We start from the raw sequence: 16,183 nt of genomic DNA, 5'->3' as shown, positions 1-16,183 counted from the left end.
AGCCAATAGTCCACCACGCTGGCCCAATGCGGATTGGCAGACTTCACACTCGCAGAGAATTGAGAAAATTCTCTGGTATGCAAGTTTCCTCACGATGTTTTCCTTCACCGTTAGAAACACGTGATGTTTAATTTCTTAAAATGAACAACTGTAAAGTTAGAGGTGCATGCCCCGGACCGGATTTGAAACCACACCCTCCGGAATCGGTGATAGAGGTCATATCCACTGGACTATCACGGCTCTTGTTATATTCTTTAAAGCTACATCTTATATAGTTACAAATAATAAAACCTGCAAATACGTATACGGTTTCCTCTCAATAACGATAATGATCAAGTTTCGAGCTACGGGCGAAAATATCTAAAAGGTCAAATATAAATATTTCCATATCCCTCGATACCTGCTCCCGTAAATGTATCCGCCAGATAAAGTTAACGCACGTAAGGAAACTTTGGAAGTGATATTATTTATTAAAATGATGTTCCGTAGTATAATGTCTCACTATACTTAATTGTCCCTCCTGAATACTGTTACCTAGTTTGGGTGAACTATTCGTATCTTACAATGGAATTCATGGGCGTTGTAGGGGCACCCCCAGGGGATCATTCAGCCGCTGGGTGTCGACCTCTATTTGTTTGAATACCCAGCTATCTATTTGTTTGATAGCCCAGTGGATATGACCTCTGCCTCCGGTCGAGTCCGGTCCGGGGCCTGCACCTCCAACTTTTCAATTGTGTGCATTTTAAATAATTACGTGTCTAAAACGGTAAAGGAAAACATCGTGAGGAAACCTGCACACCAGAGGATTTCTTAATTCTCTGCGTGTGTGAAGACCACCAATCCGCATTGGGCCAGCGTGGTGAACTATTGGCCTAACCCCTCTCATTCTCACAGCAGTGAGCCGTTTAAGACGACAAGTGAATGGTCCCCTGGGGGTGCCTCTACAACGTCTATGAATTTCACTCAGCGGGCGATGGAGCGAGCTATGCTTGGAGTTTCTCTGCGTGATCGAATCAGAAATGAGGAGATCCGCAGACTAACCAAAGTCACATGGCTCAACGTGTTGTGGTAGCGAAATTTAAGTGGCAATGGGCAAGTTTGAAGAACCGATGGACGTTGGGGTCCCAAGGTGCTGGAATGGCGACCCCGCACCGGGAAGCGTAGTGTTGGTCGACCCCCCACTATGTGGACCGAGGATATTAAGCGGGCTGCGGGGAGCCGCTGGATGCTGGCGGTTCGAGACCGTTGTAAGTCCACGCAATAGACCTATGTTCAGCATTGGACGCACATCGGCTGTTAAAGATGATGATAAACGATTTAAGACACGCTTATAAGCTTTTTGAAGTGTATTTGTATAAATATGTAGGTTAAAATGTAAATACAAATATAGATATCTATTATTAATACACTTATTAGTTTCGAATTCAACGCTATCTTTCTCATTCTATAGTATCGTGTTAAACAGAGAGAGACAGAGGTGAATTCGAAACTCGCACTTACGAGTTATAAAAATATAATTACAGAATAGCTTAGTTGCTGAGGAAGTTGTTGTGAAGCAGTGTGAATACAACTTTATTCAAGGTCAGGCAAATAAATAAATATTCCGATATATTTTGACATCCCTCGATACGTCTCCCCCGGTTACGGAGGGCGCGTCAGATAAAGTTTGCTTAGAATAATTTATTTAAATCATTGCCCTCCCAAGTTTTGACCCAGGTGGGTCGTTCCTTCGCCCGAAGATTAACGACAGTTGTTAATGGCACTTACCTACTAGAACGTCTCAAGGTGTTTGACCTCAGGGTCCAGACTAGGTGCGAACTCTCTAAGTTATCCATTGGAAGTTTACTCGTATTTTAAAGTCGAGTTTTCCTTGAAGAAAATACTCGTAAATTTGTTAGCGAATTTCGAAAGATGCGACTTCCTCCGCGTTCGTTTTTAAGTCTAAGATGAAGTCCAATTACGGTTATTCATTGAGCATTTTAAATAAACACATTTTTTTTTAATTTGTAATTTTTTACATTTTTATAAATTTATGGCTCAGACCAATTATTGTATAGGACCTGCCTCGCTAGATGTTACTTTTCTGTCGAAGTATATGATCAACGATCTAATGCGATTATAAAACTGTCTCTATATAATCGGTGTGAAATAGTTGTAATCGTGTTCATCGGTTAAAGAGCTCCGTAAAATACCTTTTGGTGTAATAGAATTGTGTAAAAATCGAACAGAAACTTCTAGTTTAGTATAAGATATATACCAAATCTAAGCTCGTTTTCCTCAGAAAATGACAGACAATTTTGTTCGTGACTATGAGTGCGATACAGGTCCTTCTATAATTGGTCTGAGATTTATGATGATATCGACATTTGAGTGAATTACGATGGTAACTTGCATATCATGTCTAAGGAATACAATAATTGTAACCCACTTTTAGGTTTTTAATGTTTTTCAAAATTTCAAGTGTAAAGCTCTAGCTCCTGTGTAACTCGGAAGTCTTACGTAAAGATTGTGTGCAGTGTAAAGACATAGTAACTCAATAACAATAAAAAAGGAGCCATCTTAAATAAATTAAAGGGTACCATCAATTCAATATTATAAATTGTTGACTAAGCTGGAAGTAAGAAAGAAGAGCTACTGGAGTAAGAAGTATTTTTTTTTTTTATTCTTTACAAGTTAGCCCTTGACTACAATCTCACCTGGTGGTAAATGATGATGCAGACCAAGATGGTAGCGAGCTAACTTGTAAGGAGGAGGATGAAAATCCACACACCTTTCGGTTTCTACACGACATCATACCGGAACGCTAAATCGCTTGGCGGTACGTCTTTGTCGGTAGGGTGGTAACTAGCTACGGCCGAACCCTCCCACCAGCCAGACCTGGACCAATTAAGAAAATCTCAATCGGCCCAGCCGGGGATCGAACCCAGGACCTCCGTAAATCCATCACGCATACTACTGCGCCGCGGAGGCCGTCACAAAAAAAATTTTACTAATAAGGGGTACTTTTTTACTTTTCATCAAGTAAAGTAGACGACGGTTTCGCCCGCGTGGTTCCTGTTCCCATAGGAATACGGGGATAAAGTATAATACACTGTAAGAATTTTTCAAATCGGATCAGAAGTTCCTGAGATTAGCACGTTCAATCAAACAAACTCTTCAGCTTTATAATATTAGTATAGATTTAATAATTATAAGTTTTTATTTGACAATTACTAAGCTGGAATTATATAATTATAAAATAATTCCGAACGCAAAATTAATATAACCGCGATATCAGAACATGAATTATTAACATTTTATACATTTCTCATTAGCTATAGAATTCCAGGCTACATAGTTGTAAAGGAATTTAATAATATTCTGAATTTTGTATAATAATTCTAAATAATAGTTATTAAAAGATCATTTTAAAATGAACGCTTTTTAAATATGAAATAAAGGCCGATATTTTCAGGGAAATTCAATTCTTTTCTGATCTATATTTGCTCGAAACTTGTGCGGGTAGTTAAAATGTTTTATGACTGATATGCAGAGTAGAATACGGAATAACTACGACGTCAAAATTATGTTTCTCGAAGAAAAATAAACCTTTAGTTATAGACTAAATCAGTGGTTCTTAACCTTTTACTCATTAGGGACCATTTTACCAATTGTTTGTCTTGCCGGGACCACCCAGTTGATTTACCTAAATTAAGGATTGTTTGATAAAGAAAACAAGCACAATTTTATTACTAACACTCATTTATTTATTTGGCAAAAATCTAAAAGTTACAGATTTTAATTTAATGTGATTTTTGTGACTGCATACTCTTTACTAACTTCTGAATTCTTGGTTCAGTGCTACTCAAAGCTAAACGCATGTCGGCACGTGTTCAAACCGATTTCGATGTTTGTTTTTAAGCAGAAGCGTCCTAATCCCCTGTTCGCATAGATACGTCGATGAAAATAAAGTTAGGTAGTAAATAAAGTCAACTGTGTCATTAGAAAGTTGTATTTCACGAATTTTTCGACTCGACATTACGTCATGTCTCATATTATTAGGATGGCTTCGCGGACAACTTGAAATGCCTCCAGGGACCACCAGTGGTCCACGGACCACCGGTTGAGAACCATTGGACTAATTAGTTTTCTTTGCGAAACATTTTTTTTTTTTACGTACAGATTGTGTGCAATGTAAAGACATAGTAACTCAATAACAATAAAAAAGGAGCCATCTTAAATGAATTAACATCAATTCAGTATTATAAATTGTTGACTAAGCTGGAAGTAAGAAAGAAGAGCTACTGGAGTTACGAGTAATTTTTTTTTTATTATTCTTTTCAAGTTAGCCCTTGACTATGTGAAGTGATGATGCAGTCTAAGATGGAAACGGGCTAACTTGTTAGGAGGAGGATGAAAATCCACACCCCTTTACAAACATTACAAAGAGGTAAAGTTGGTGACAATGTAAAGGGTAATCTCTGAATCTACTTAATCGATTTTATAAAATTCTTTTACCAGTAGAAAGCCACATTGTTTGTAAGTGTCACAGGCATTTTATCCCCATATTACCACGGGTGTGATAGTTAACTATTACCTTTAAATATATGTCTGTTTAATTAAATAAATCACCATTTAAACCGAATAGAGATAATAAATGTAGGTATACGAGTAAAATAAAAAATCTTTTGTAACATCGCTTAGCTTTATTCATCGTAGATCTATCAAATGTACAAAAAACAAAAGAGTTGCTTAATTAAAGGCCTCAAATCGAGTTAATGTTTTTACCAAAGCCAAGTTCTTTTCCATTTTCCAATGAAAAGTGTTGTGCAAAAACTAGTCCGCGACTAATCGATAAAGCAAAAGTTTATGTAAGTCTGTTATTCTGTCACGGTGATTTACGATGGTTCAGAACGAATGGATTGCCCCCGGAGACACGCCCACGACAACAGTCACGACTGCCCTAGTGGAAATTGATTGACTCACCTGGTCGTTAGCACTTGATGCAAACTTGATTGGGGTACCTGCGATTAGAGACAAATATTAATATTTATTAATTCATTACCAGGAACGACCACTGTTAGATAGATTGACTGGTAGATTTATGTATAGAAAGTAGAAATGAAAAACCGGCCAAGTGCGTGTCGGGCCATTCGCAGTGTAGAGTTCTGTAGATTGATTTGCACTTTGATCCTTTATGTAATGCACAAAAATACCAATAGGAATGATGACAGTTTTTTTTAAATTGTATATAAGTTAGGAGTAATAGTAAAGCAATTTTGTAAAAGTAACAGGGTATTTGCGATCATTACTTTCGGAGCTACAGGGATTTAAAGGGTCAGATTTGCGGCGCTAACGCGGATACCTGAAAAACGCCCCATACAATGGTACGAATTAATGACGTCGTAGCTACATAATGATTGTTAGATTTGTATGGGCTTCAAACAAAATTACTAATATGTTTGTTATTTGTTCGTTTTTTGTTTATATGTATTGTTCACATTTTAAAAAATGTCACATTTAATGTAAGGAAGCTAAAACTATATGAATATTCATCTGATTACGATATAAGATTTCTAATCTATATTGAAATTTTATAATCTTATTTATTTTGCAAATATCCAGACAATCTTCGCTTTTCATGTATAAATTAGTTAACATTGACCTTATTTACCGGAATGTTTCATAAAAATCAATATATTCAAACCTAGTCATCATCCCCATTACGATACCCCACATCATGGGTTAGACAATAAACAATAATTTATCCTCACTTTGCATGCATTGCATGGGAAGGGACCCCAATTTTTTTGTTCAATTTTTCTTTTTACCACTTTAACGACTTTTTACCAATTAATATAAATCTCAGTTTTAACAAACTGAGTTATCTTACTGACAACTTTATCTTTTTAAATAACAACATGTGAAATTTTCGATTTCGATTTTCCCCTTGATTTGTCCAGGATGCCATCATCAGATTCTGACATGATGATAATGAGACTACTTTTTCAAACAAAAAAGTTAATAATATCAATTAATAAATTAGTATTTTAAGTCATAAATTACTTGTTCCGGACATGTAACGATTACCACACAACAGACAGCTAGATAAATGTTTTTGACTTAAGTTGATAACTTCTTATAATTCCTACTAATATTATAATCGTGAAAGTTTGGATGTTTGTTACTATTTAACGCCGCTACTACTGAACCGAATCGATATATTTAATTAAATTATTAATCGGTATAATAGATTTCACTCTGTATTAACACATAGGCTACTTTTTATCCCGGAAAAATCCATGGCTCCCGAGGGATATGTGAAAAACTAAATTCCACGCGGACAAAGTCGCTAGTTATTATAATATGTAATAAAAATATTGGATGAACAATTATATTCTAGGAAGGCATCGCGTCTGGGGGACTTCTTTCATGAAAAGGACTACTTTATTTGCAATATGATGAATTTTGATTTTGATTATTAAAGTCTCCATATTCAGTAATACTCTCGAATTAACTGAGGAACTATTGAGACTTCACTATGATTGCGTTTTTTCATTAAATTCATTAAACAACACCCTAAAGAATCAGAATTTCGCAATTAGTGGATAATACGTTTGGATCGGTGTTCCAGGAAAATGGTGCCAAGTTTTTCTTAAAGAGGCTTTTTGGAGCAAGATAATTCGCATCTGGATAACTCGCGATCTATATTACAAGATCCCCTTTGGATCAATATGTCATTGAGGATTGATGTAGGGTGGTAGACGTGGTAGATATACCGAATATACGCACGAATGAGCTACGTATATGGGACGGGGCTGATTAACGTATTCTTTGCAATACCTTAGCCCTTTCATGTAATATTTGAGAGGTAGAGGAAAATGAACCGTGATAGCCCAGTGGATATGACCTCTGCCTCCGATTCCGGAGGGTGTGGGTTCGAATCCGGTCTGGGGAATGCACCTCCAACTTTTCAGTTGTGTGCATTTTAAGAAATTAAATATCACGTGTCTCAATTGGTGAAGGAAAACATCGTGAGGTAAGTCTGCCAATCCGCATTGGGCCAGCGTGGTGAACTAATGGCCTTACCCCTCTCATTCTGAGAGGAGACTCGAGCTCAGCAGTGAGCCGAATATGGGTTGATGACGTAGAGGAAAATATGTAATACTTTAATGACCTTCGCACAGCGGTGAGTATGAACGTTGTTATTGGTTTTAGATTCAGATCTGTTAGCTGTTCCTATCTTTCACAAGCTTTGGCAAACCACCTGTGAAAGAGCAATCAAAAATGTTATGGCGAGCCGATTTTTAGTTTTAACGAGACTAACGAATAGCTGGGTATTTGTTTTATACACGAGTGCTTACTTGTAAGTACTAGTTGACTCAGCTGGCTGCATTTTTGCGCTGGACAGCCAGGCTGATCATTTGCGCAAAAAATGAGCCAGCTCTTCTGTCACCAGTCGAGGCAATTATAGCCGCTCTTCTGTCACCAGTCAAGGCAATTATAGCCGCGATGAAATGATTCTTATTGTGAAACCGGTTTTTTTTAATTATTATGACTAAATATTTATGTCGTTAAGTCTGTGGAAACTGATGTATACTTGATAGTGTAAGAAGTAAGAGAGTCAATAATTCAATGGGCGGGCATCGAATCGACCGATCGACCTAACATCGAGAGATCTTAATCCGAACTATTGAAAGTAACCTTTCTTTAATTTCAATCATCATCATTAACTACCCAAATTCGGCTCCCTGTTGAGTACGAGTCTCATCTCAGAATAAGAGGGGTTATTTTAATAGTACACCACGCTGGCCATTCTATACGTGTGTGAAGTCTGCGTCAATCCGCATGAGACCAACGTGGTGAACTATTTTGGTTTCTACACGACATCTTACCTAAACGTTAAATCGCTTGGTACGTCTTTGCCGGAAGGGTGGTAACTAACCACGGTCGAAGCTTCACACCAGGCAGAACTGGACCAATTAAGAAAACCTCAATTTGCCCAGCCGGGGATCGAACCCAAGACCTCCGTTTTGAAAATCCACCGCGCATACCACTGCGCCACGGAGGCCGTCATGTTGTTATTGATGATTATGAAGGTGATTAAGCTATCAGAAAGTAGTGAAATCAGCCATGATGATGATTACTTCGTCAAGCGTAATTAATACCTAGATATGTGCTTGACGAAGTGGTAAGAATAGAGTATTGTGAGCGACCGAATTAGGGTGAGAGGTAATATTTTTAGCTGCATCGAATCGAAAATAGCATCTCGTAACGATGTCGCCAGCCGATGTGCTGATGATCGATTGATGGGAGCGAATTCATCTGAGACTATTATAGCATCATCATGGGACAAGTACAGATTGTACCTACCTAGATCTAGATAGAACAAGGGTTTTCGACTGGAGATTCCGTCTTCTCTACCCAGTTTTTGACACAGGGTCCAATTGGACGCGAAAATGAACCAAAAACCTATATAGGATGTTTCCAACTTTTGAGTGTAAGCGCAACCCGGGAACAATTAGTTTTCTTTTACTTTTGTTATGTCTCAAGTGAAAACTCTATGGGCAGTTTTATATATGCTATTTTATCCAGGAAGGTTGGTCATTGAGCCAACGAGTCAGCACACAGTGAAGACTGCATAAAAATCCGAAAAGTATAACAGGTAATTACTCACTGTAAAAGAAATTTAAACTTTCAAGAAGGTGAAATGGGAGCGGCATGAAAATCTGTTCTTTGAGACAATATTTCGGTAGTTCATACTCGTAATATTAGTTTCATGTCTTATAAAATATGCTTACGTAGCTGGTAGCGCTTTTCTGTTCATAATGAGATCTACTTATAACTATTAACAAACTTTGATAGTAAAGGTGCCACTTTTGGCAGCTTTCGAAACTATTATTTGCGGATAAAACATCACAAAACACAATTAGAATAGTTTGGACGCAACACGTGTGGGTTATTTTATATTTTTACGACGAAACAATAAGTTCTTTTATCTGACACCCACTAAATTACCTACAGTTTTGGGAAAGTTACACTCAACACGTAGATTTGGTAATGGAAAACAAACAAAAACTTTATGGTTTGCTTTAAAAGATGATACCCACTCGCGTTCGATTTTAGCGTTTATGGGTGAATTATTTTTATGTTTATTGCAAGCCTGCGATAGCCATACCTACCTCATTAACCGACTTCCAAAAAGGAGGAGGTTCTACGTTCGGCTGTATGTATGTTTTTTTTTTTTTTTTTTTTTTATGTATGTCCAGCGATAATTCCGTCAATTATAGACCGATTTTGAAAATTCTTTTTTTGTTTTGAAGGGTTTACTTCCAGGGTGGTCCCATTTTTTTCGTGTCAGGATCTGATGATGGCATCCTGGAGAAATTGAGGGGAACTTTCGAAAGTTGTAGAGACGGCTAGTGCGTTTGTTACACTAACAATACCGCACCGCCTTCAAACTGATCAGAAGGTAGCACATAGTTAGGATGTTATTTTTTGCTTTTTAGTTAAAGTTATTTTTTGAGTTGGAAGTCGGTTGAATTTTTTTATTAAAATTTTTATTTTATTATCATTATCATCATATTAGCCGATGGACGTCCACTGCAGGACATAGGCCTTTTGTAGGGACTTCCAAAAGTCACATTCTTCAGCCGCCTGCATCCAGTGGTGTACCCTGCATATGGAGCGACGAGGCTCTGGTGACCTTCGACCTTTGGGAATGGCGGTATGTCCTTTCTCAAAGGCTAGATTATTAAATAGCTCAGGCTGGTGTCAGGCAGCAGTGACATCGGTGCAAAAAAATCTAACATTCGCTGACCCAGCGTGGTCAGTACATGGGCATTACTTTATTATGGACCGTACAATCAGAAGACAGCCTCATTTTATGAAGGAATTTTCCAGCTCCTACCTTATGTAAGTATGATATTCAATTATGAAGTTTGGGCTGTGGTGCCTTTGGAAGATTTACTGGTTTAAAGCTCTGGATAATTGGGAATCCAATTACCGCCTCACAGGCCGCGGGCCCGTTAAGCCGAGAACCCGTATCATTCTGTCCTGTAGTTACACAGGCATGTACTATAGTCTATAGCCACGCAGTTTGGGGGCCCTTTCGAGACGGGGGGCCCTACTATTTCGCCCTATAGTTACGCTACAGGATAGAAGGTACTTTTCCACGCAGACAAAGGCGCAGGCGTGTACTAGTTAAACATAATGTAAGGTCATCTGCTTCTTCAGTCAAAAATTATTTAAAAAAAAACATTGATCGATAAGTGAATTGATCAAAGCAATTAACTTAAGCTTAAATCATATTTTAAATTCGTACAGTGTACAGTGTAATGATAATTACTCGTACATTATTCGTTCTTATCGCCTTTTCTTAATCTGACTCGTTATTTAACAATTTTAATAAATTAAATTTTAAGCTTCGCCTAATTGGCCTTTTAACGAAGCGTGTAATGAATAAAATTACACGTGTTAATTCAGTTTCTTTCTTTTATCATGTTACAGAGAATGCGATGTAAAGTGACGTCAGTTTCTTTAGCGGCCCTTTATTTATGTCGGTTTATTTGTTTGTTTGTTGTGTGTAAGCAATTTAGCCGACTTTAAAAATTCTTTTACTAATATAAAGCTTCATTACTAGCTTGTAATATAGGTTATTTTTATCCCTTCCTTCCCATGGGAATAGGAGCTACGTGGGTGAAGCAGCAAGGGAACCATAATCATAAGTACTCGTATATTATAATCAGGAATACCTTTTTTTCTCTCATTTCTTTATTTGTTCTTTTTTTATTTTTTTAACAATATTAATATAAAAATATAATACAAAACACACAATCAAATTTATAAAAAAAAACCTGTGCGGGACATTTGAGTGCCCAAGCAACCGGTGGTCAGGGCTGCAGAGTGAGGAACCTCCTCACAATACGCGCCGTCTCAAGAAACACGCATCTACAAGGACCTGTTCTTTTTTTCTAGCTTAGACGCTGCTCTAATGCGTCGATTTGACGCGTCTTTCGCGTTCAATTCTTTTTATATATAACACAAGAGAGTTATTCGTTTTCTTTTAATTCTCTCAATTATTTATTTGTCTTTTTTAAATTTTTAACAACCTTAATGATACAAAATATAATACTTAAAAATTAAAATAATAATAATAATAGACTATAATATTATTAGATAGATAATTATATTTTTAAGTATACTTACATATAAATATAAACACCGGAAGTATTCTAGTTTATTAAGCTACGTTCGTAATAAACCACAACGTGAAGGAACGTTGGTATTAAGTCGTTACTCATTACGTCCTTTACCGTTGTGAGACAATGTATAGACCAATTAGAGTTTCCAATAATACACTGTAATCTTTGGGTACGACTCTATTAGCTGATATATAGCTTTAGGTTACGGGAGCGAGGTTTCAAATGGGGGTGTCGAATTGGTCGATAAAGTTTTAATCTATACTCTGACATTGGCGTGCGCAGGGTTTGTGATCAGGGTAGGCATTAGAAATCAAGATACAGAGAAGAGAAAATTACCATAAGTTTGTATGTTATCGAGAACTATGTTTTATGCTTGAATGTAAGTTTGTTTGTGTGCTAATCTTTTGTTCCTTCTACAAAAAGGCAAAGGGTCAGGGTCATATAAAAAAAGGCTCATCATCATCATCAGGCTCTTTCAAAGGCCGACTACAGGCCGACTTTCTTTCTTTTTAGGAAATAAATAGGGATATGGAGCGTAAGCCCACCACGTTGCTACTATGCAGAATGGCGGGCTTAAGTTGATAATGTTACTCTTTTACGATCACTAATGATACCGGGTCCGGGGGTTAACGTTCTATGGCACGAGGGTGTACACTGCCAACATCCCCACAGAGGATTTTTACTGAAAATTTCTGAGTAGAAAGAAAAACTCAACCTAGGATTCGAACCCAAGACCTCTTGATCCGAAGCAACATAGTTTAACCATTGGACCAAAGAGGCAAGTAAAAAAAGAATACTATTCCCGAAATTAATAAATAAAATAATAAATATTTAACAGCGAAAGGTCATCATAAAATATCGAAAACTGCTTGACGTACAAAGTTAAATTTGGCAGAGAGGTAGTAGACGTCCGCTAAGAATGGATCTTGCCAGAGGGTGGATGAAGTCGCGTGCGTTCACTAGTAACTTTTAAAAGCAAAGCCGCAGCCAAAATCTCAACGGTGAAAAAAAACAAGAATTTGAAATATTTTTACTTTCTTTTCGTGATATCTGTCAATATCCAGCGATCAAGACATAAAATAAATTATACCTATTAATAGAGATCAATTAAATAAATTTAGGCGCGTGAAATAAAACCGTGGGTGGTCGTTGATTCAATTAAAGAAAGATAAATTACTTAGCGCTCATCGCCTTCAGTTAAGGAAATGGGCAAAGCCGGCTGGCGGACCAGTCACGACCGCATTTAGATTCAAGTAAAGTGATAGATTATATACATTTAAGCCGTTAAGTTATGGAATGCTCTCCCTTTAAACATACGTCAATCAAAGACACTGGACATTTTTAAAAATGCCGTAAAGTCTCATTATCTGGTGCAGTAAAGACGATCTGTATATATTATTTCTTTTCAATATAAGGTATTTATTAGTATATTTTGATATGTATTTTACTCATTATTGTAGGTATTTGTGTAATATTGTTTATGTATTAGGATGTTAATTATTTGTATGTATGTGTATTACTAATACTATGGTTATTTTTGTTTTACGCCACCTGCTGCTGTCCTTAAGTTTTCCTAAACCGAAGGTTGCCTGGAAGAAATCGCTACTAAGCGATAAGGCCGCCTTTTGTATGCTGATCTCTTCCTAATTTGTTTTTTATTTCACTTGTTTTTGTCTTTGTGGTGTGCAAATAAAGTATATTTATCTTTTTATAGATTACCTACGTTATCTTAATAGCGTTACAAATTGCAAATTATCATCAAAATATTTTCGTGGCAAAATCTTATAGTCCAATATCCGAGCAGCTGATGATGATAGTTTTCTAAAATGTATATAAATTAGGAATTTGCTAATAGTAAAGCAATTTTGTAAAAGTAATAGGGTATCTGCGATCATTACTTTCGGAGCTACAGTGATTTAATGGGTCAAATTTGCGACGCTGTCGCGGATCCCTGAAAAACGTCCCATACAAAATGGTACGATTTAATGACGTTGTAGGTCATAATGATCGTTAGATTTGTATGGGCGTTCAAACAAAGTTAAGTAGTTATTATTTGTACGTTTATGATTATAGTTCAATTATTGAAAAATGTCACATTTAATGTAAGGAATCTAAAACTGTTCGAATTTTCATCTTAATTCGATAAAAGATATTTAATAGATTTTTAAATTTTATAATCTAATTTATTTTGCAAATATCCAGACAATCTTTGTTATGTATAAATCAGTTAATATTGAACTTATTTACCAGAATGTATCATAAAAATCAATGTATTCACACCTAGTCATCATCCCCATTGATTATTATCAAGTTATTTTTCTGTGAATAGCTTTATATTAATGAGACGCTCAACTTTTATATTTCCGAAAATTCTTGATTCTGGTTGCTAACAGGGTACTAGGTAATAAAAAAATTTAGGCGAAGGAACTAGATAACGTACCACGCAATTTTTAGGACAGTGTGTCTGTTAGGTTAGTAGTATAAATTGATAGTAATCAATTGTAAAAATACTCCCCGGATCCTGGACTATTATAAAATGAAATTAAATAAAAACTGTGTCTGATTGGTTGACCTCACTTCTCAAACCGTTAGTAGAGTCACTACCAATAGACCGTCATCATTGCTACCACTGCTGGACCTCTTATAAGGACTCTCAAACACCACAATATGCCGCAAGAATCCAGAAGTACCCTGTTACTTGGTGTCATGGGTCGCCATTCCAGCTCCTTAGGACCATAAGATCCATCGGCTCTACGTGTCCCACCCAGCCTGTTAATTATTATCGGGCTTTTCATAATCCAAACAAATAAATAATAGATAACAAATCCTGTATAAACAGACCAATGAATTTGACTTAACGAAGAGCTGTTTGCGTTGATTACACTGTTTATTTCTCTGCTACGAATCAAATTTCAGCCTTTGCAACATTTAGATGAATAACAAAGCCTAAGTGGCAATGGGCGGGGCACAGCCGATGGACGTTGGGGTCCCAAGATGCTGGAATGGCGACCCTGCACTAGAAAGCGCAGTACTGGTCGACTGTACAAGGTGGACTGACGACATCAAGCAAGTTGCGGGATTCGCTGAATGCAGGCGGCTCAGTATCGTGATGTTTGGAAGCCCCTACAAAGGGTCTATGTCGTGCAATGGCATTTGATTAGTTATTGATTTTGGTCACGCGAAAACTTATCCTTTACGTCAGACTAACCGACTCTAAACTGAATATGATGAAATAAAAGCCTATAAGTTACTAGTTCAATTTATAAACCGAAGATCATATTAATTAATATTTATTCAGAGTATTGTTTTAATAATTGGTTGAATTTTATGCCAAGGCAGAAAATGAAGCCAAGGTCAGTCTTAAATATTTTTAATTTTAGGTGCATAAATTAATGTCTATTATAAAATAAAACTTAATTTTACGATTGAACTTTAATTCAAGAGTAGAATTGTGGGTCGAGGTCAACACGTTTTTAATTCATGCTAATAACTACCGGGATCAAATCAAGCCGAGAGTGATAGTGCTTTACCAGCGATTTCGCATCACTCATTGAAATGAGAGCATTTTATCAAATCTTTTTAAATTGAGGTTATCGATTAAATGCCTACGAGTTAGGTTATAAATACACGATGTAACGTTATAACGATATAAGTTTTTATATTTATGTCTTGTTTTATAATTTTGAATGAGAGGGGTAAGGCCAATAGTCCACCACGCTGGCCCAATGCGGATTGGCAGACTTCACATACGTAGAGAATTAAAACAATTCTCTGGTATGCAGGTTTCCTCACGATGTTTTCCTTCACCGATTGAGACACGTGATACTTAATTTCCTTAAATGCACACAACTGAAAAGTTGGAGGTGCATGCCCCGGACCGGATTCGAACCCACACCCTCAGGAATCGGAAGCAGAGGTCATATCCACTGGGCTATCACGGAACACAGAGAATCATTCTAAGAGGAGACTCGAGCTCAGCAGTGAGCCGAATATGGGTTGATGACGTTTATAATTTTTGCTACCTACCTCAACGATATTTATACTACGTAAATATAGATATGTTACGTTCCTACAAAATCACCGCAAAAAGTGATCTGCATTTAGCTACTCCACTGAGCGCAGACATGCACAATTTTGTGTTTTGTGTTACATTATGCAATGTTTATGTAATCGTTTTTACATTTTTTGAACACACAACTCGACACTGTAGACCATAATTAAGTATTATTTGTATAAATAATTTTCGTTGTTTTTCCACCTTAGTTTGTAGCCACTCTATGGTGGGGCAGGGTAGGGTAGGGTATGGATAGGGAAAAAACACAGTCAAAGCGAAGCTTGACCTGTCCGCTAGTGAAATATAAAAAGCTTGCCAATGATTTGCATATTCTGAGTACTGAATGCCGCTGGACGGACAAACACAATCGAATTTTTGCTATAAAAACATGCAGACATACATTTTTTAAAGGAGATGGTCCATTTCAGGTCCACTCTTGTACCCCGTATTATTGAAATTCAAAAAATGCAAGGATTTTATTAAAATTTATTAAAGATTAAATCTAACTAAATAAAAAGAAATAAATAAAATTTAAACCCAACTTTTTGAGTTATATCAAGATGGCGCCCATACAACAACTATGACATGACAATTGACAGCAAACGTCAAATCGGCTACCGCATTGAAAACGTCATCAACCTGTCATTATTACCCTTAATAGTGTTGCATTTCTTGGGAGAGAATAGATATCATTTCGAAAGAATTAAACTAAATTCATAGATTTGTATAATCAAAAATAGTTGAAAAGACTATTTTCTTTTATTTCCGCCAGTTTACAATGACTGATCCTGGACTCCAAATAATTTTGGACCATCTCCTTTGGTTTCAAACTGGTGTTTGTGTACCAATTCTAAATTATTATACAGAAATATAATATACTTTATATAAAACTGTGCATTTATAAGAATGCTTAAAAATAAATTTTACATCGAATTTATAAATATTT

At 36.6% G+C, this 16,183-nt stretch overlaps 1 protein-coding gene across 4 annotated transcripts in view; it reads right to left on the bottom strand.

Annotated features, from left to right (window-relative positions):
• LOC112058367 (hemicentin-2) overlaps positions 1-16,183 on the bottom strand; it is a 177,807-nt gene that overhangs the window by 80,032 nt on the left and 81,592 nt on the right. For 3 of the 4 annotated variants that reach the window (XM_024099141.2, XM_052888143.1, XM_052888145.1), the window contains exon 2: positions 4,966-5,003. The exons of the other annotated variant lie outside the window; for it this stretch is intronic. The gene's annotated coding sequence lies outside the window, so the exon portion shown is untranslated. The remainder of the gene's footprint in view (positions 1-4,965; positions 5,004-16,183) is intronic. 4 annotated transcript variants of the gene reach the window in all.

Source organism: Bicyclus anynana, chromosome 21 (assembly GCF_947172395.1).
Source record: "Bicyclus anynana chromosome 21, ilBicAnyn1.1, whole genome shotgun sequence".
Classification (NCBI taxonomy): domain Eukaryota; kingdom Metazoa; phylum Arthropoda; class Insecta; order Lepidoptera; family Nymphalidae; genus Bicyclus; species Bicyclus anynana.
Note: the sequence above shows the minus strand (reverse complement) of the source record. Positions and strands in the feature narration are given on the sequence as shown.